This window comes from Ornithodoros turicata, chromosome 3, assembly GCF_037126465.1.
Source record: "Ornithodoros turicata isolate Travis chromosome 3, ASM3712646v1, whole genome shotgun sequence".
Classification (NCBI taxonomy): Eukaryota; Metazoa; Arthropoda; class Arachnida; order Ixodida; family Argasidae; genus Ornithodoros; species Ornithodoros turicata.
Window position 1 is genome coordinate 18,667,804 of NC_088203.1, and position 22,191 is coordinate 18,689,994.

Genomic DNA, 22,191 nt, shown 5'->3' on the forward strand with positions numbered 1-22,191 from the left:
AATTAAAACAGAACTTCAAAGGATAGAGCAGAATGCAGTTTACTTTTGTTTTATGAGTGCGCAACTACCCTAGCAAGTTGTATGCCATCAGCGTAGAGTTTGAATTCCTGTAAGTCAAAGAGAATAATAAGACGGCCGTCAGCGTGCGTACTGAATTTCTTGAATTGAATTGAATTCAGTCAAAGCTATTCATAAAGCGAGATCAGTTCTGAACTTCGATATGGACTGTTGACAGAATAGTGTCTTGCCACGCACATAACACATTTTTAACACAGACAGCTTCATGGGATATAGACAAAGAAATAAATACCGAAACGGAGGGACTACAGAGTTTCCCCCCCCAACAGTGTCTCTTCCAAGCAGCTCTGGCACTTCTGCATACTGTTCCATGGTTGTCACGCTGCCGACAGTCTGTGAACAAAATTATCACACAAATCGGTCAGAAGAAAACTGCTCATCGGTGAATAAGAACTGCGGGAGCCGAACTGCCGGCATTCCTGCCTTCACTTTGCCGCTGAAAGGAAAGAAGGTACGGTGAGAATGAAACGAGATCATATCCTATATAATCCGACACGGGAGACCCAGGGTGGCTGGGTGCATGTTAGAGGAAATCCTCGGCACGGCTTAGGATTTCCCGCCCCCTTCTAGCGGAAATCCATTATAGACGTGTCGAAAAGCACTCGCCTCCATCCTGAAAAAGAACCCCAGCTGAGGATGGCTGACGTGCCACGTGTCGGGGAGAGGAGGCAAGAAAGCTCACGTGTGTATTGGAGAGTATCGCGTCACTGGGGAAAAGAAAATGGTGGACTGACGTTGTGACTTATGCATTCTTTTGCAAGCGTGCAGTTACGTGCTGAGTGCTTTATACGGGGGTTTCTATCTATCGACATATAGGGGTGTCGACGCAAAGATTTCGTGTTCACCCTGGGTACGTTTAAACTCTGGGGAATGGACAAGACAAATCTTAGCCACGTGCACTACATTCCTTCTTCACAGTCAAGGCTGAACGATACACAGCTCCTCGTGACAGACTAAGACGGCGTCTGCTTGATCTGCGATGTACAGTACTTTCTTTCGCGACATTACTTGGCCCTGTAGGGCACTTACCGCAGTGGAGTCTGGCAAAAGCAGTACTCTACTTAACGAGACCACAGGACTAGTGAATAGTCTCTGAATTAGTGAGCCACATTAGTCTCAATCAATTACCGAGCGCGACCCTCTCGTCTCTGTCTCTCTCTCTCTCTCTCTCTCTCTCTTTTTTGCATTCTCTTGTTCTCATTTTCTTCCTTTCCTTTTCCTCTTTTTTTTTTCTTTCAGTGATATGGGAAGTCAACCTCGTATTCCACTGACCTTTCCTTTTTCTCTTCGAATCAGCAACACATAGTCAAGGTAAGGTTGTTACCAGTAATCGTCTCTTGTCTTCATGTCGTTGTTTCTGTATGCGGATGGCGTTGTTTATGTCCTATGTCACCAAGCCGCTACCAGTTTTCCTTCTCCATTCAATTGCACCGGAAGAAAACGGAAAAAGGCGTGAAGTACACTGAACACATGCAACCGCCTTCCAGCTCTTAAAACGGACAAGAACAACATCATCTTGACGTTCCGATCTTGGCATGAAGAGTTACGAAGAAGCTGACCTCACCACTCCATTTTTGTATTCTAATGCCTGCGAATCTGACACTTACGACAACTTCGTGTGCTTGTTTCTTCTTACTTTTTGTTCATTCTGTTCCGCCGGTTCACCATTAGTGGAACACATCTTCCCTTTGGATATACCCCTTTCCTTACATTTTTTCGCCAACATCCTTTCCAACATCACGAACACAGATACAGGGTTGGCTACACTTTCGCCTACCACTTTCTTCGAACAAATATTTCATGCAACAACGCAGACGAGTACAAGAAGCACAAAATGCGTGTATTAGGCTTTGAATTCATCTGTGACAAAAGCCCGTCTAAATTACAGACATTACCTCCAGAAAAATCATACTGATCATCGTCATTCGCCCTTCTCTCCACCATCCCTTTTCTTTCCTACGCGTCAATCAAAGGAACGATCGCTTCGGAGCGCTCCTTTCTGCATTGCAGAGCAAATAGATAAACAACAAAAATATTGTTGCCATGTGCACCACGCCTGTGATCTCTGTCATCGAATGCCAAACACGTATAGGATACGAGGAGTAAAAATGAAATAAAAACAACGAGGATAAAATAATACAGAAAGTAATGTATCGTTCAGTGGATTGCGATGACACTGTGGATGTGACGTACGAACGTAGGAATTACGAGACGGGGGGGGACGCAATAGGTTCCTGTGCCGTTCCTCGATAAGATTAATTCAGAGAAGCAGAAAAATTGCTACCTGCCACTAAAACTCGACCCTGCAACGTCTAATTAGGGTGCTCTACAGCAGCAGCAAAGGGGGAGAGGAGGATGGCATCGATTGATAAAAGGACGGATCGAGAAAGTTATACTCATGCTATTGTGCACACTCATATTATCTCGTGCTGTGATGCCTGTGCTTTCTCTCTCTCTCTCTCTCGGTTGACTTCTGTATGTCTGCTCAACGATTGATTTATTTTTATTTTTTACAATTGTGCTTTTATTTCTGTGTGCAGATGTGGGAAGGGAGAACAGCGTTATTTGAACGATACGAGAGTTGCGCTGACAGTACGTGTCATGTGTCGTTGAGGATAATAGCTGGGCGGCTGTGTAGTTGTACTGCGCTTGAGGGTTTTAAAATGCGTGGAACGCGTGGTTATTATGGGAATAATTATGCGTTCAAGTGCTTGTGTCGTTTCAATGTTTTCTTGGTGCATATTGACTTGCACTGAGGTCCAAGAAATATTAGCTGCCCTTCGTTGTCGTCTTCTTATGTGCATTGTTTCTTACTCAATGATTTATTTTGTAAGAGACAGGAACAAGAATATATCCTAATATTAATTATCCCTATTATTACAATAATATATCTTATTATTATAGAGTGCTGATTACAAAGTGGGACTGTTGGGGTGAGCCGTGTGATAGAGTCCCTAATTTAGATTAGTACAGCAGCAAAATAGGCAATACATCAGCATGTTTGCGGAAACAGAGACGAAAAATTGTAAGGCAAAACGCAGGAAGCGTGTGAGCAATAAAATAACAAACAACGACAACAACAATGACAGACATACAAGCGCACACTGTCACGTATTTAGCAAACAAATACGAGTACCGTAAGAGATCTGAACGTAATTCTCTGGTCCAGGAAAGATAGTGAGAGACAAGAACACACTTGAACGTGCCATGTGTGCGTATTTTTGTCCCTATTATTTCTATAGAGTAACTGCAGAAACGTACCTAGAGTTTCTGAAAGACATAGGTGCAGTGGACATATTTTAAAGCTACCGTAGGCCAGATCACAGGCAGTTTATGGTGACGGCGTGGTGTAACAGCTTGTTGCTTGTTGTCAGAAAGAACGCTTAACATCTTTCAATTTCGTAGCAAAATTGATTTAAAGGGGCTTGGGGCGACATCTCGTGGCGGATAATCCGCAGTTTATCAAGCAACAGTGATCTATGTTCCCGACTGACTTGCGGCTGCTGATGGCTAAGTAGCCGACACGTAGCCGGCTTTTTTGATTTAGGCCCAGTGTTGTCGGTGTGCAATGTAGATTTGCCATCCGTACCTGACGAGCAACGCGCAGTTGGTGACCACTTCGACGCAGTGTTGGCCGTAATTTTTGAATTTGAATTTTCTATAAAAAGAAAACACTATGCATGCAATAAACAAACATCTCCCTGTTTGTAAACAGATGACGTCATAGTGTTCGGCAACGCCACGAATTTGGTGGAGTTGAACTACGCTGGAATCTAGGGGCGAACAAGGTAGAGCCCGAAAGCCACGGTCTTGAGGGGATTGCGATGATCCCTGAAAGGGACGCTACCTCATGTCCTACTTTTCTTTCAATAGGAGGCAGCGAACAAGTGCCCATTCGTGGAACCCAGCCCTCCCCTTCCGACTTGTTTCGGTTTCAGTCAGTCTACCAACGTCATGATGACGTTTCTCGGGCAGAGGTCTGTTGGGACGAAAATTATGAGGTAAGAGTACTGAAGGCTCAGGCTATAATTTTTATGAGATTGCACATCTGCTACTTTGCTGATTTTTAAGACACAAGGCTCACATTATATCACGAGAGTGGTTAGCGTCCAGATTGAACATCCACGAAGTCTGCTGGAGCAGCTGGGTGCGCGCCGAAGCAGTCCAGTGTCTCCACTTCTCTCTCTCTCTCTTCACTACCCTGTGTTCACAGTCATCTTTCCCGCTCAACCTTCCTGAACCAGTTGTTCCTATCAACCTTCTCCATCCACGTAGATCCCGTGCTGAGTTCGGTATAAATGCGAGAGCTGCATTCAGATGGATAACCATATGAATGTGCCTCCAGTGCCAGTGCATTCAGCGGTCCATGCATGCGTGGGTGCGCCAGCGAGAACGCATTGAGGCTCTCTTTTGAAACAATTATCCTTTCAGGCTGTGTCCGCCCACGACCGTGTTCGGCGTGACTACATTGAATTAAAGTACACGGATTGGCTTCGCTGTGAGCATAAAAGCAGGAATGTACGGGGATACGTGCGATTATCGTCTGTGATTGAGGATGCAATCGCCGTTCCTGTGTTGTTTGAACGATGGTTGCGATGCTCTTTTAGTTATCGATGTGTGGGAACTGCACGGCAGTGCAGAGGGAGCAAAACATCGAACGCCCTCAAAGGTATGTAGCAGGATGCACTGATGTCTTGTCTACCACGGCGTGTTTCACTGCGTCCGAATTTTAAGAGTCCGAAATTTACGAGCTTGTGTTTTCTTTCTTTCAGGATGGAATTTTTTCTTGTTTTTTCTTTAGTCTTTATTTTTCCGTGGACACTGAGTTCGCTGTTAATTGCCTCATCTTCTCTGGCTCCAGATTATCCAAGAGCAACTTAGAAGTGCGCAAACAAGCTATTGTAAGGTAGGAAGCGGCAACGTTTCTTTGAGCCTGAGGAATCCACAAACAACACGTTTTGAGGTTGAGTCGTCGTCTTCGTTCCGTGCGTCCTTCTCCTTCGTGTGTCCTTATTCCTCACGCTCAAGGAAGTGTTGCCCCTTTCTCCAAATTTATCTCTCGATTGACATATGCTTCACCGACACTTCCAGGCAGTTACTTTGTTAGAGTTTTTAATTTTTTTTTTTTTTGGCAGTGAACGATGTAAGACAAAAGGACGAAACCCCCACTCGCAAAATGAGATGCTAAAATTCGAGGAGAAAATTTAGAACTATTATTTTGGATATTGCTATGGAAGCATTGCGCATTCTTGATGCCAGCCCATATAAGTAATAACCCTCGTGTGGTGTAGGATGCCACAACTCCTGCGGTGAAACCCATTCAGTCATTTCATTTAGATTATTTCCCACTCAGTACAATATGGGCTGTGTCGCGGAAACAACGGTCAACAATTGTCAACGGGAACAACGTTGAACACATAACCATGTAGGATATTAAGCATGGAAAAGCTTAGTAAATTATAGTACATCATATTGCTATGTACAACAAGAACAAATGGCACTACGAGATAACATTAGACGCAGTGGCAAATTGAAACACGACACAACAGCAAATATAAATGAAAAAAAAAAGTTTATCAGAAAAGTATTACGGTTTCGCAGACCCCTAACCACCTTCACAATTCGGAAATTATTTGCAGCAATTGCTTACGTGAGCAGTGCACAATATCTCATTAAGGTCAATGCAATGGTTTAGAATCCGTGGTAGGGTAGTGTATTGCGCAGACTCCGTATACCAGAATTCGTACTAGACCTGTGGAAATACCAGTGTTCCGATCTTCTACCGGAGTACATGTATAACTTCTGACGAAGACAAGCCACGGTACTTATGTTAGTTATAAATTTTGCAGTTTCCTTCTTATATCATCTGCTCATATCAAAATCATCATCATCCATCTACAGTTGTTGTTGTGCAGCATTTTTCTATGTCCACTGTTGGATCCCCAATGAGAGTGTGATAACAGTGATAAAATGACAATAATTTCGTTGAAATACTGGAATTAAGTGATTCATTATTGAGACGCGCCGACTGGTGTACTCATACATGAGAAGAGATGAACACACGCGGCAGTGATTCTCGAAATATGTACGCAATAACTGCATACATAAATGAGTAAATAGCATACGTAATATTATCAACAGGGTACTTCTGCAGAGCAATCCTGTCAAATGTGATCGGTAATATAGCTACATGATCTTTTTGCAATGCCGCGTTGCAGCGGTGTTCAAGTGGTGCTTACCGTCTGCTTCACCAAGCAAATCAAAATGGCCGCTTCGTGTCTCGCATCATGCATGCCGCACTAGCATGCCATCACTGCCGCACCTAGCCTCAGAACACACGTATTCAGTTGTACGTAGTGAACCTTTTCCAGTTGCACGTAGTGAAAGTTTTTGTTGCATGTTCCACCGCTGCCGTTCCACCTGGTGTAGCTATATTAGGACTACACCGGAGTCATTGCATACCGCGCCCGACTTTAGTCCCGGTACATACCATTTGTCCGCGGGTTTAAAATTGCCTCTCCACTAGTGCCACGCTTTAACCTGACTCGTGCATCAGACTTCGAAGTCGTTGAAGTGTCAGAAATAGAATGATGAAACACCATTGGAAGAACGCCTAAACATTCGGAATTTGCCGCGTCATGGTTCTGCGCTTGACAGGTTCGTCTGTCCTGATAGCGCTTCTGTTTTCTGTCGACCAGAGTGGGCGTTCGGCATGCAGGCTGGCTGGTAAAAGAAGTTCTGGAGTCGTCGTTCCTTGTTGTCTGTCTTTCTTCAGCAGAAAAAACTCAAGGCGAAAGAAAAGTTCTTTCCCGGAAACATTACCGCAAGCGGTACTGCCCCAACGGCCGGATTGGCTTGATGCATGGCATCGACAGCAATATGCTGCGAACAGCCTGGATGGGTTTGTTTGGTGCAAGAGAAAATAAAATGGAGAATGGGGTGGTCATGAAGAGAGCCAGACTTCAATGAAAGATGCAATAAAGTAAATAAAATGGTAGTTAAGAAGTGTAATTGAAAAGTAAGTAGCAGTCACGTGTCACGTACGTCACATGGTTGTGCACAGTGAGGTCTTAGTCATAGTACATCCACCAGCTTAGTGTCTGTTAGAGACTGCACAAACGCCTGCTGGGCTTGGAATTGATTGGTTGTCCTCTATAGACCCACACATGCGGCAGATAAGGAGTTCTACCTTCCTAAGTCTGTGTAGTAATCGCCTGCTCTAGGGTAAGGTATTTTGCGTACAATGTTGTGAGAAGAAATCAACACACGTGATGCTAGCCGTCTCCACTGGTTTGCACTTGGTAAGTTTAACTAAAGGGAGAATGAAATGATTTTCGCGAATTCCGAGTACGCTACCGGAAACGGTTCTCACGATCCCTCACTATCACACACACAGTTTCGTCTATTTTAATTTAATCCAGACTCAGCGTTATGATTTCCGGCCTGGGCAATATACGTTACTGCAGAGTCTGGGTGGCTGCTTTGAGAAATAATTTTAAAAAAGATGGAAAGCTTCCTCGCTATAATCAACCCCATCGACTTTTGAGTGAGTGAATGAGCGACTTTATTGTGCCCAAGAACGGTCGTAAGAGCCTTAGTGTAACCGTGTAACCGTAGCCGGTATTAAACGTACCGTATTTGGTACACCGGGGGCGCAGTTACCACGCAAAAATAGGGGACCATGACCACCGAATACATCCCTTCGAAGTGATCCCTGAAGATCCGTCTTACTGACTGAAGATCCCTTCCGTCATCAACATCTAGTCTCGGCCAATTGTGGACGACCGGAAGCAGACATCCCGTGGGACTACGTGGGTGCATGGTTTGGGTTTGGACAACAACGACGTCGTACATCTTGCCGGGGAAATCAGCAGAAATATGGCAAAAAAAATTTCAGCGATGGAGGAAGAGGTTATGCGACGCACACAACGTCTACGAATCGTTCCGCACGCAGTAGCTCCCAAAAGGCCACCGACAGAGACGTTTTCTGACGAAGAAGCACACAGAGGGGGTCCGGATGCAATGCTCCGGAAACCATTCTGACAAGCAAAGGCTACATTACACATCTGGTAGGATTTTGTGTCAACGATTAGATACGATCATAGCTCCAGGTCCAATTAAAACATATTTCACGGCGAAGTTCGCAAGCTTGCTTGCAAATTTTGCAATTTGCTCGCAAAAGAGTGTCCGCGAATCGGCAACATCCCCTGTGTTTGACGTCACGACGAGTTCGCCTCGCTGGATGGTCGTAGCAGCCACCTTTCACGGCCGTGCTTAATGTCGAATGTTTTCGGTATTTGAACAATTTCCAACTTCATATTTCACAGGGGCAATGCTATAGTACAGAAGAACAAATTGAAAATGATCGTAGAGCTTGTCAAATATCCTTTCATGGTCCCTATAAAACACATTTTGTTGTATTGTAAACAATCGTGTTGAGGGTGCTCTTCGTTCCGTCTTGACATCTCTTGTACATGCGGACATGTCTGCTTTCTTCTGCATTTTATTTGAGAAATTCCTGGAGAAACCCACCGTGTGGAATTTTTCGTAAACGTGTGCTTTGGAGCTATTCCTGAATTACGGCCCTCCCAGCTAAATGCATGTTGTTGTTGACTTACTTACCGTATGGCACACAGCCAGAAAGGCAATAAGCCAGGATCTCATTCGTTCTAAGTTTGTTTTGCGCTTTCTCGCTAAGCTATGGGTCGACTAAAGTGATCGTTGTGTTCCCCGCTTTTCACCAAAACTTCATTTACCTACCAGCCACCATGGCCGATGGGATGCAACATTCACTCATTCGGGGTACTTACAAGGTTATGCTGAATACTCGGAGGGGGTGGGTTCGAAACCTACCACGAGCTATGCTGTCTGAGGTTTTCCCTAGGTTTTCCAGGAAAACCCAGGGATGAGGGATCTGCAGAGAAGAAACAGCAGGAGAACTTTTCCTGCAGAGTTTCTAGACGTATGTCACCAGTTTCCTCTGTCTGAAGTCGGCCCAGAACGCATACTAATTAACTAACTGTCTCCCTCTCCTTGCTTCTGTCTAAGTCATAGCCGCATTTGCTTCGCGGTGTCAGAACCAGAGGATCAAAAATATATTCATTCATCAAGTTATGCCCAAATGAGGGTTGGCTCTCAAGAAGAAAAGGTAGAATTCAAGACCATTTGATGGGATCGCGTGGAAAGAGCTACCAGACACAGAATGACAATAATTGCGCAAGGTACCACTCGAAGCACAACAACAACAACTTTATTTTGGCTTTGGAGAGTGGGGAGCTTCATCGCCACAGGCGATACTCTACCCCATTGCTGGTAGGAAAGTGGGGAATAAAATAATGAGCCCCTTCACAATAACGATCAAAGTCCGATGGTGTCCAGACTGCACAAATGTTCGCGCGGCTTACAAAAGGGGGAGTTGATCCAAGAATGCAGATATTTACAAAGGAACGCAGCGTCAGTAATATCGCGCCGTGCGAAAACAGCGGCAGAAGGTTAGAATGTTTCAAGAAAATCGGATAATTATAAGATTCAAAGCCAGAACAGTTTCGTAGGAAGGTGCTACTTACAAATTACAATGATCGACCAGTAGTGATTGTGTGTCGGTACCCCTGTGTACTCTATACTCTTGCTCTGCTAGTTCGAGCTATAAGACACTAACACACCTTACGGACATACGAGACCCAGATGTTCGTGTTCTCCCAACAAGAGCGTCCTTTTTCCACATGACCAAACAACAATCCCATCCCCCCGCACTCAACCGGACACATGCACTCACGAGATGCGAACATCGCATAACCTTGTCACGCAATCCAGAAACATGCGCGGACCACCCACGCAAGATCGACGCAAGGGAATCTCTGGGATCCCGTAAATGGAGAAACCTTGTGTCGTCTGCTGGGGATAGGAACAAAGATGGCCGACACAGGAATGCTCGGTATTTACAGATGCTACTCAGATCGCTTTGCTTTCGCCCTGCGCGGTGGCCGAGTGCCGGGGTAAAAGTGCTGTAGATCAAGCGGGTGAGCCAGATGTCTTTGTTTTGTGGGACGCAGTGCTTAGGGGTGCCACACTGGGTGCTTTCGGGGTGCGGTCGCGGGTCGTGTTAACGGTACGCGTGCTTCTGAAAGGCGTTTTGTAGCCGGCGTGAGATGAGAGGCGTGAAAGAACGAGACTTGTGGAAAGCACGGCTTTCTTTTTCTTATTATTTTTCGGTCTAGTAATTGCTTTCGTATATCTTCTGCTCTTCTGTTCCACCATGTGCGCGTTCTGGAATTCCTTTGGAATATATCCAAGCAACGCGCGAAATTTTCTAAAACTTGTACGAGTCTGTTGTTCTTCGCAGCGTATAACGCAGTCCAGAGATGGCACACGGTAGAAAAAGTCTCAGAAATTCCTACACGCAATGCAGCATTTCTCGAGCGCACCTAAGAAAAAGGATAATCGTTCGGACAAGGCACTTCGTTGTTTGAGATCTAAGCTGGTTTGGTATGCTTCTTGCAGTTTCTGCTCTCTCTCTCGATAAGCATGTTTTTGCGTGCTCGTAACTTCCACACAAAAACACGGTGCTGATGCTCTTGTGAGATGTACTTGTCCAGTTGGTACTGAAACGCAGTTGTTCTTGTTATCTTCTTCTTTTCGACCATTACAATGAGTTCTTTTCTTTCTTCCTCTTTCTCTAATCTTCCTAATGCTTTATAAAACGGTCGCTACCCCAAGGCATTAACTTAAACTCTAAAAAAATCGCCTTCTTACACGAATGGGAAACAGAGGAAGCCCGCGACCGTAAACGGATAAAGTAAAACCCCGCTCACAAACGAAGTGCTCTCGGAGCTTCAGGAGTCGTCCCGAATATCCTACAGCTCTCAGCAACGAGAATAAGAAACAGCTTTCCCATGAAAAGGCCTTTGCAAGAGCAAAATATGAAACGTTCTAAGCGGCCATAAACTATCTCACAGAGCCAGCTAGCGAGCGTCCAGGCACTATCTCCTATATAGGGCCGACATTCCTTCCAACGGCGTAACTCACGAGTCCTCCGAACGCTCGGTGTCGCCTTCTTCCAGTGAGTGTATATTTTAACTTTATTTCTGCTCTCGAAGTATCTTTCCGTGAAATATGAAAGTTTGTCTCGCGCACGGTCCTCCGGGGACCTGTTCCAAAGTAAAAGAAGGTGCGGCATTTCATTATTCCCCGCGCGCCATATAGAGCGCAGGTTACCTCGCGACATACACCAAGTTCCTTAACCGTTCCACAACTTTTATCATTCTCCGGGGACCGTTAAAACGAGAAGCTTTCTTACTCTTGCCTTATACGCTTATATACGCGCGCTATTATTTTTCCGCGCGCGCAGTAAGAAATATTTGAGCTCCCGTATAGGCTTGAAGGTGCGATCGACTTGGCGAGACGGGGGATGGCCGGGCGTATATAGCGTCTCAGAAACTTGCTCACGGCTGACGCCTGAAGATGATAGATGAGCAATATTTTGAGCATTACTGCGACTCTTCCTTGGGCCTTTGTGCTGCGTTTCCTGGCCGGTGAGCTTGAGCCCTTGTGGAGTAAAAATGCGTATATGAATATGATGCATGGGGTTTTTGATGACACCGCGCATCGACTTTATTTGCTTCATCTATAGCCTTTTGTTCGTGGGACAGAAGCCGCGCTGGGAGGCGTTTCCTCTGATGAACGGGTGGATGCCTCACTGTGATGGGTCTTCAAGCTCGTTTTTTTTTCCCCTTCCTTTTTTGTACATTTCTTTCTACTTTTTTTTTTTATGCGGTGGGTGCGCGTGGAGAAGCTGTGGTTATGTAGTTTTGATCATGGGTGTGGTTTATATAGACGGAGAGGGTTTCACGTGAAGAGCTTTGAGTTTATATGCAGATGATCACCAAAATGGCGGCAGACCAAACAACGTCGTGCTGGAAAGGGAAAACTGCGTGGAAAACAAAAACGAAAATGAAAGCCTACCTCGACGTCTCTGTTTGTAGCGCACAGTGTAACGTACAGCTTGCGACGTACTTGTCTGAAATCGACAGCTTCTGGTTTATCGGGCCTGGAATTCTCCAGGCGTCGCAAGATTGTTTGTTTGGACTGGGTAGCATGCCGTACGTGTCTGTTAGTAGAAAGAAACATTCTTCCAACACCTCTAGATTTCAGACAGGATAAACCACAAGCTGTGCGTTTTAGTTCTGTGCTTGAAGGCAACTTTATGGCGAATTCGCGAGTCATTTTCTGGCAACACGGCATAGTGCTTGGAAATTGCGAGTCTGGCGCCAACGCTGGATCACGTGACCGTTGCCACCCGAACACGAGTACCAGGAATCTAGCTGTTTTAGTCGAATGGATCACGCTAGGGGCATCGCAGTCGGTCGTCATCGAGTTCCGTCGTCTGTGGACTTCGGACCCATGTGGACTTCGTCGTCTGTGGACCCATGTGGACTTCGACGTGCGGGACAATGCGGGCCATCGCCACCCTCGTGGTGAGGATGTGACGACACCGGATATAGTTGGGCAACCCGCTGCCCGGCTGTATCGAAGCCGGGCGAAAAAAGCGGTAGCTAGCAAATTCCTGGCGCTCGGAAAGCGCCACGCGAACATGCGAGATTGCTGCTCTTTGACCAAGCGAACATGAGTGCTCGGGATCTGGCAAATACCAAAATAAAAAAGAAATTGCCACGAAATGACCACCCGAATTCGCCATTACAGTGTCGGCGATCGCTACCAAATGCGATGTTGCGCTTCGTTTGTGAATGTGAAAATGAATGCGTGTGGTTGTGAACCAACAATAGCTCGTATCTATTGCCGAGTCAAATGTCTGTAAAAGAACCCCAAACCACCGAGCTGGTGAATCAGTAGAAAGAGTCTGCAGATAGATTTGCACCACCCACTCCAGAGGTTCCCGTAAAAAATGGGACATGCGGAGCTAGCAAACGAAGACAGTAGAAATGTCGAAAAAGTAGAAATGTGTCCTTCAGCACCCGCTGCTACCCAGCATCGCCCTAACAGTTTCAGAGAGAGAGATGTGCAACCTCATCACTACACGCCAATCATGTTAAGCATGCTCTGGCAACACTTTCTCGCTATCTTCTTCCGGCCATAAATAAAATCAGCCGACGCGTGGGCGATACTCATAACCGGAAGGCCCGCAAGGGGTACGGACGTGGTAACAATGGCGTCAGCAAGCACGTGACATGTCGCGGCGTCACGTTCGCTCGGCCGATTCTATTTGCTATCGATCAGCCCAGGGACAAATGAGATTGACTCCAGCCTTTCCCGTTCCAAAAAAGGGACTCGTGTCATCCGCTCTTTGTCCCCGACAGCTTCGCCGCCCTTAACATCGGAACCAAAGAGAATTAGAGCGTCGTATAACTACGTCCTGGGCTCTTCTTCATGGCTGGGAAAGAGGAGAACTACTTTTTTTTTATTGTTATTATTATTATTTCCCTCCAATATCACAGCGTACGTGGTTCGGACGTGCCCCTAGAAGTTTCCTGTGTGTGCACTGACGGACGAATATGTTCAATACACTTTGGTACGTGAAAAACGCGAATGGGGTGTAATCTCTCCCCCAAGGGAGTGGCATCCACTCGTGAAACTTTGTTACCGAAGGTTTCCAGCTCACTCGTTCTGTCCTAAGCGATATGAGGATTGTGCAATCTTCGATGGAATCCTATATTGCTTATTTATTCTTTGTTTAAGATGAGGCCAAGTGTGGGAGGCTAGGAAGATAACTGGTAAAACGTACTGTCGACGAGCATGTTTATGGCTTTGAGAAGGGCTATAGAACCGACGGTTAAATTTACAGCCTCCTCACAGAGCAGCGCGTAAAGCAGAAAATCAATTTTTGCCATACACAAAATACGATACGGCATTTGACAATAAACAATAGAGAGTTTTAGTACATTCTACGCAAAAGTGATAGCGTACGATGCACTAAAACTCTCTATTCAGTCATGCAGTGATCAGCGTTACCGTTGCGAAAGGGGTGCAGGTTTTGCAACAACTTCGGGCTTGTGGATCAGGCCGTGGGGTAGACTTTGGCTGTTCTTGATGTGCCGAAATATACAATGAACATTTTACTGTCCCGGGTCCCCTCTTGCCCAGCTCCCGTGAAGCTTCCCTTGCGGCATGCATCCCCTGAACACGTCCCGACGACTCCGGTCAGGGGTGATACCGCTTGGGGCAAAAGTTTATGTAACACCGGGAGTGTCGCATTTCTCTATTGGAGCGACACCCTAGGAGTAAACAGTGGCGGACACACATACTGAGAGATGGATAGAATAGCTGGTCTCACGCTTCTTATTTGAGTCTCTCCCCAATGCTGTCACTGCGGTGCTGTAGAAAATCTAGAGCACATTCTTCTCCATTGTCCCCCACTACCAACCTTCCCGAACCGTATTCTCCGGATCCCTTAACGAGCTCGATCCTCGCCCCCCCCCCCCTCTCTCACAAAATTGCTTGGCCCCTGGCCACATCCAGCACACCAACGCACTGCCCTCAAAGCTCTCTTCACCTTTCTGGATACCATAGGACTTCGATCCTTATTGTGAAGGGGCTCATTATTTCATTCCCCGAATCACCACTAGCAATGGGGTAGAGCATCGCCCCTGGCTATGAAACTCCCCATTCATCATCTCACAATCAAGTTGTTGTTGTTATTGTTCTTGAAATCTAGCAGGGGCCAGGGGCGGATCTAGGATTTTCCCGAGGGGGGGTCCGCTGTGGACAAGTGCCACGTGCATGCTGGGTTGGTCCACTGAACCCTATGTTCAAGTCTGTAATTGAGGGGGGTCAAGACCCCTGGAACCCCCCCCCCCCGCTAGATCCAGCCTGATGCAGGGGGCCGCTCGGATGAAGAAAGACACCAGCTGTACCGTCCCAAGCTGTACTTCGCCTGCATTACTGTTTTTGATTATTATACCTTCAGATTGCCATGATAGCAACGTCGTCTTTTGCGAAAAATACGCAATCTTTATTAAACGTAGGAATTACGCATTATTTCTCGCATTTTAGTGCAGTGAAATGTGAAACACGAATCTCATTTAGCACGAAACACAAAAGCGCATCCCTCCGTGTACACGAACCCTTGCAACCTGCACCAATCCCTTCAAGCCCTCAACCTGTTTCCCCACAAACCGCATCACGCGTAAGACTAACGTTCACGCCCCTAATTAACGCAACGGAAAGAAAGAAAAAACATAAAAGCGCATCTCATCTCCGAAGAAAACGAGTCGAACCGCAGGTGGAGGTTCAGTTCCTTCTCGATCGTCCGTGACACACGCCAACCGACGAAGACAGATGGACTGCCCAGGCGAACATAGATTTTTTTTCTCTCTCTCTTTCTATAAGCTGGTCGTCTGTTGAGCGGATTTCTGCCGCCATTTCCTAAATCCTGTTAAGGAGAACCCAACCAGAATTAATGCCAAATTCCGCAGAGAGAGGGGGCGCTTAACCCCCGAGATGCAATTGGATTAGCCGAAAGACCGCGACACCCTCTTCGACGATGGGGTCTTGCGACGTCATGCCTCTCGTCAGAAAGCGTTATGTGCCATTATATTCTTCGGGTCACAGGGCCCAAGCGACATGAGAGAGGCTTTGGAGTGTTTCGTGAGGGGATTGTTTTAAAGGATGGGGGGACGGGGGAGGGGGACTGGAGTGTTGGCTGCATTCTTCGAGCTTGTGATCTAATAATAGTTGGATGCGTGCAGGGATTATCGAGGGGTGAGGAATATCTGGGGATTCCCCTGTATGCGTGCCTTGTTCCTAGCTGGGATTGCAATTGAGGTTAGGCGACAATGTAAAGTGGTTAGGTAGCAGTTCGGAAGGGGCTGTGTTTTTCGCCTGTCTGATAGGATTCGATATCACAATGCGGACATGAGTATATAGGCGCTGTCTTCCATTCAATTAGAGTCCAATTCTTTCCCATACCCTCGGAGGGAACCCCCGTAAACGAAGTGACGAGAGACGATATATTATTGTCTTAAATATACGGTTTGTAATGGTCTAACGCCTATCAACGTGAAGTTTATGCGTCAATATCCAGCGTAAACCTAGGAAATATCCGATCTCGTGTATCAGTTTCGCAATAAAATAAGGCATTTAATAAGATAGAATATGATATCAATATAATCACAATACAATCATAATAACATATCAAGCGCATAAGCGGAAGTGGAGCAACCCGGTCCCAACATTTGCTTTCCGACCTTCATATGTGTGCACTACAAGCACTGTCTCTACGTATCATCTGCGGAGTACGACATTTTTCGACATTTCCAGACATGAGCCGCAAAATACGTATCTGTGTACGACATTTAAGTGCATAATCCACTTAAAAAGTGCCCCTATCCATCCCGGAGCACAAACTATCCACTGTAGATAGTCCACTCTAGACTATCTAGCTACCCCCTCTAGATAAAGAGAGGCCGACAACCATAACGGGATCTAACAACGCCAAACCGATATCCCGAGCGTGATTTGTCAACTTTGCTGTTTGTGTTCTCAAGCGCATATGTTAATGTAGGCACGTAATATTGAACCATCGAATATTTATCGAAAATTTAATTTAGTACACTACCAATGCGGTCGAAAAAGTAACAGTGAAAGCCAACATTTGTTCTATTATTCGATGTGCGTCACTTTCCACCAGGAGCGCAAGTTATACGTGACAGACCTCTCCAAAACTACACAGCACCTAAGATTAAACGTAACTGTATTACGAACGTGCGTTGTTGTGTATATAGCTCCAATGCAAACGGCTATACATTCATACATCCTATTGCTTCTTAAAGGATCTATGTGTCCTTTTCTACCAAAATTGCTGGCCAAATTGCCCTGGCCGAATCCAGCCCATCAACGCTCTGCCCTCAAAGCTCTTTTGACATTTTTGGACACCATCGGATTTCGGCCTTTATTGTGAAGGGGCCCATCATTTCATGCCCCACATCACCACCAGCATTGGGGTCGCGTATCGCCCCTGGCGATGAAACTCCCCGTTCATCATCTCAAAATAAAGTTGCTGTTTTCTTGTTTTCGTCCTATCATGGCTCCGACGTTTCTGAAACGCTCTTGAAAGCTGCTTGAGACCATAGAAATAAGCTAAGCTTTCAATGCTTTGATTAAACACATAGCATTCTGAAAGCAGGGTGCCTATAGACCACCAACTCTCTTCAACCATTCCGGCCATATTCCAACATATTCCGGGCCAAACACATTGTTCGCATTATTGCTAACTGCTAAAACACACCAGTATATTTACGCCAGCGTCTCGCGAAATGCGCAGCCTTTTCCGCATTACACGGAAAGCCTCCCCAACAAGTTAAAAGACTTTAAAAGTGCGCCGTATATACCGTTCCCTGTGATATGAGAACGAGACCCCGAGGAACTCACCAGAAGGGCAGTATCGTCAAGATAGGGGCATCTTGGGAGCCAACAAGCCCGAATTAAGGTTCCGCTATCATCATGAAGCGTTTCACTCGCCCTCCTTTAATGGCTCCCCAGATAGGGTCAAGAAGCTGGATGCGGTCTTCCAGCTTTAATTAAACCCTACACTGTGACTACTGGCCATGATTTGCTGGCTCGCGTTAAAAAAGGAGCCTTTGCGCTTGCTTTATTTCTTTCTCTGTGAATACTCGTTAAGCTCTGCGCTCGCCAAGTGAAAACACGGCGAGATTTTTTATTTTTTATTTTTTCTATCTCTTTCGTTTATCGTGGGTCTTCTACGGAGATTGGAGCGAAGAGATTGCCCTTGCCCGGGAAGATTATGCGGTTGTGATTTTTCTGAGTTGGGTGTGGGACAGAGGATAATAGTAGATCTTTGCACTTTGTCTCCGGGTCTGGGAAGGATTGGGACGTCATGTGGTGTGAGTAGGGCCAAACTGATGAACAACTGTGAGTGCGCAGATGTTGGCATAATGGTTAATTGAAGACGTTGTTAGTGTGTGCACTGTAAAATGCATGCCAATGGACAACAACAACAACAACAGATAAACTGATGATGATGAACGGCCAGCAAGAAATGAGTTCGGTTAGTTACGATATTTCTGGTCAAACACCTACCTTTCAGTGCCTTTTTCGTCGAATTCTTGCTTTATTTGTTTCTTGGATTAATTTTTGCCTATGTAAGGGCAGAATGAAGATGATGTGCATCGCAAAAAACCGTACGTCACGCATTAATGGACTTGTCGTAATGTGTGTCTTGTCATGGACTCAAGTCCGTACATTAATGAACTTGTCTATGTTTAGCACGCCCTATTTTAGCGAGTAACTTCAATTGTGAAATATGTGTATACAATAAGCATTCGATCGGGATTCCCACTCTCTTGACCAACGGAACTATGATTGCTTAATCTATATCCCTTGATAGACATCGCATCGATGCCATGCTTGTCATAACGTCTACTGCGAATATAAAGCAAAAGCAATGCAGCTTTAAATGCAATATACAATTATGCACAATTTTCACCAAGAGTTTCTGCTTTCGTGTTCGTGCTGACGTATTCAGTTATGATTCTATTTTGTTACTCCCCTGTTTCCCTATCGTGGAAAGAAACTCTCTCTCTCTCTCTCTCTTTCTTTTCTCTCGTTGTCCTTGGACTTTTCAAATTTCTCCTATCTCTTTCCTTACGCCTGGTGGCGCATACAAACGACACATAAGCGCGCCCTCGTATACCGCAACTGGCATTCACGGACGAAACATTTTCTTCTGCTTGCTGTCGTTGTTTGTGAAAATAACCCGACACAACAACCTCGACGCTAAACAACACTTTCTCGAATGCATATCCACTCTAGCGAGCATTTTTTGTAAAAAAATATCTCGATAGCAGAAAAAAAAGACAAAAATAGCCCTTACAATAGAGGCACGCATGCTCAAAATGTGAACCGATGTGAACAATACAACGTGCACTTTCTGTTTATCCCTTTTCTCCTGAGCAGCCACGCGACGCTATCGGCGTTCCGCTATTGTGCAACGCCAGACTTGAACATAAAAAATGACAACTCCGAATAAGTTTAGATTTAAAGAATTCGAGAAAGATACGCCATTGCTGTTATCACACTGTCTTGTTCCCTCTTCTCTGCCTCCTCCTTCTTGTTCTTGTTCTTGTTTTGTGTTTCAGAGAGTTCAGCCGTAATTACATGGCTGCCTTATATACTATATCTGTCTTTGTCACCGATGTGGTACGTGTGCTCTTTTCGTATCAATCATGCGCGACTTCGTCTTCTTCGTTTCGCCGAATGCAAAGTCCTTATTCTTATCTTCGCGTGGTTATTTCTCTGGCAGAGGCGTCCTCGAGATTCGCATATATATCTTTCGAATTTGACGGTTACAGACGCACGAAGACGTCGCGTCAGGGTTACTTTTCTTTCGTTTTGGTGTGGTTTTTTATCGGGTTCATGCGAGCTTCTTTTTCTTCTTCTACTTCTTCTTTTTGCGAAGACAAAGCGGCTGTTTTTGCCTTATCTGTGACACTTGAAATTGTACTGCCTAGTAGATCGTGAGGCCTGTTTCTGAAATTCAGGCTGACTTTTACCGTATCTCGTCCAATTTGTTACAAAAGCGATTTGCGGTTGTTTCGTTTCTTGAACATAAAAACATTCCAGTGTATTCCAGTGCAGACTATGAGAATCGATTTGACGCGGGGAGGGGCTCATCCAAAAAATACGATGTCCCTCTCTCTTCTGAGTGATCGTTGTGCTGAACATGACAATCGCGTAGAGCTCACATTCGTCGTTGTTTTCCGGTTGGGAGGGTCATTATTCCTACAGTGGAACGCGCAGGGATGGGAAAACTCTCTCATAACTATTTGGCACCTCTAGTGTACTTGTGAAACAACGGCTGTGGTTGTAAAAAAGAGGGATGTCACTTCAAGAGGCATTTGTCTTCACTGTTCTGCGAATGTTTCTCTTATTTCTGATTGCGATCTGGAGGTAATGTTTGGAGCAACGTACGCAAGTTCATGATCGGACACGGAGGCAACACCGTGTTCACCTTCTGCAGGATAATTATGAGCATATTCTGAACATGTAATCCGACATTGCATTTTATCGTTCTCGGTCACTAATTTTCGCCTTTCTTTACGAAAAGAATAAAAAATAAAAAAAATACCTTACGTCTGACCTAAGTGCTTTAAAGGAGCACTCAGGTGACCCGCAGTTTTCTTGTTTTTTTTTGTTTGTTTGTTTCGTTTTTCGGTGCAGAGCATTCCCCAAGGAACAAAATGAGAGAACTGATATGTTCTGAGCCTGGAACAACAGCTGGCTAACCTTTTCAGTGACTCCCATCTTTCATCGTGAACAAAATGAGTTCCTGCGAAAGAACAATGAGCACAGGTGACTTACAGAGCGAGCTGGAGGGCTCCGTTCCGCACACCTTTGAAAAATCCTTCTCCTCGTGAGAAGAGCGCGACGCAGAAAGAGAGGACGTCGTGACGTATGCTACTTCCCTCACGTGACCCGGGATGTACAGCGGCACAACTCAAGCACGTACAAGCGGCGCGTTAGCTGCGAAGGAAAAATAAAGAAACAAGGCACGGAGCCGTCACCACGTCACGAGAGCATCGTGTCGGCCGTCCGCGGCTGCTTTCTCCGACCTTTTCTTTTCCTTTTTTCTTGTTTGTAAATTTGATTGCACAGCTATAACGCATCGCAGAGCGACAATATTTTGCGTGGTGACTCCTGGTGGACAGCTTGAGAGACGAGGCAGGATTTCGTGCGATGTTAAATGTCACATCGTTGCTCCTTTAAGGCTTTTTTTTTTTTTAAGACAAATCCTGAACTTCTCGTACCGGGTATCTACACTCAGAGTCTTGCGTTTTCGTGCTCTTGAAACCACGGTGTCCTACGGGTCCGCCACAAGATGTTCCGTAGCAGACGACAGTGCCGGTGGTGTCGTCCGCTATGTGAGCTGTACGTCACTTCCGGTATTCCGGCGCCGTGCGAATGCTCAGCATCGGAGACGGCGGCACGTGTGCCCCGTGATCAGTTTTTTTTTCTTTTTTTTCTTTTTCTATTACTAGAATATTCTGTGGGGTGCCGCTTGTGTGAATACACGGATACGTCCATTAACTCGCGTCCAAGAAGGTTCGCCGAGCTATAATTCGAAGCGTCCCTCTCCTTCAACTTCATCGCAAATAGATATTTTGTATTGGCAACTATAGGATGCCAATAGAGTCATTTACAAAAGCAAGCGGCACTTGTGGGTGGCACGCGAGGGCTCATGGGAACGGTTGGAGGGCCTTAGAGCATTACGAGACGGCCAGTACCAGCTCGCATGGTTAGCGTGCTGGCCATGCCACGTCGAGACTGAGAGGTACGCGGGTTCGAATCTGTGGTTCGAATCGGTAACCGAAGCAGACGACGGAGCAGTGTCCCTCAGAGTACCCATGTTGCTTTGCATCTTTGCAAAATCGTCGATTTACCGTGCAGCGGAACTCTCGGAGCTACTACCATCGTGTTCCTCATTGCGTCATCTTAGCTCAGCCTAACATAACCTGACACAGCTCACCTGTAGCTTCGAGACTCGGTCTTCTTTCTCCTCTTCTAGGGAACACCTGCACGCGCCTTACGCGCCTGACTCGGACGCACTGGTATTTCGACCCATAAAATTCTTCCTCCCATATCTACTTATAGCACGTCCGTCGTCCTTTCGAGACGCCTCTCTTCCGTCTTACTCAGGATACGCTTCAGGATTGGAACTCAAGTCTACGTTAGACGAAGAAGAAGGGAAGTAAAAGAGAAAGGAATGAAGTAAAAAGCGCACGCAAGGACGGGACGTAGACGTAATCCAAATTTTACGGCCGCTTCCTTTTTCTTCGTGCCTCGTTTCTTCTTTACTTTCTACTTTATTTTGTCTACTTTACTTTTTCGATTTCTTCATATTTCTCGTCTCTCCCCTTTAATAATGCCTCCGCCCGCAGTCTTAGTATTTCGGCGCCCTGAAATCGCTTGTCTTTTTCTTTTCTTTTTGTTCTCGTTGGTTTTTTCTTTATTGCAGCTAATATTCGGGGGTCATGTTCGAAACGGCGAAAAGATTATATTTCATAAGCAGTCTTCGTTTCGATCATTCCACCGCTACTCACGAGAGGGCGCTCGCGAAGTGCGGATTTGAGGGCAAACGTTGTG

At 45.8% G+C, this 22,191-nt stretch overlaps 1 long non-coding RNA gene across 1 annotated transcript; it reads right to left on the minus strand.

Annotated features, from left to right (window-relative positions):
- Positions 1-33: 33 nt before the first annotated feature.
- On the minus strand, positions 34-21,650 carry LOC135389991 (uncharacterized). Its single transcript, XR_010421648.1, has 3 exons — positions 21,575-21,650; positions 311-514; positions 34-107 (listed from the first exon to the last, which is right to left on the minus strand). It is a non-coding gene; the product is annotated as an uncharacterized LOC135389991 (long non-coding RNA).
- Positions 21,651-22,191: the final 541 nt, after the last annotated feature.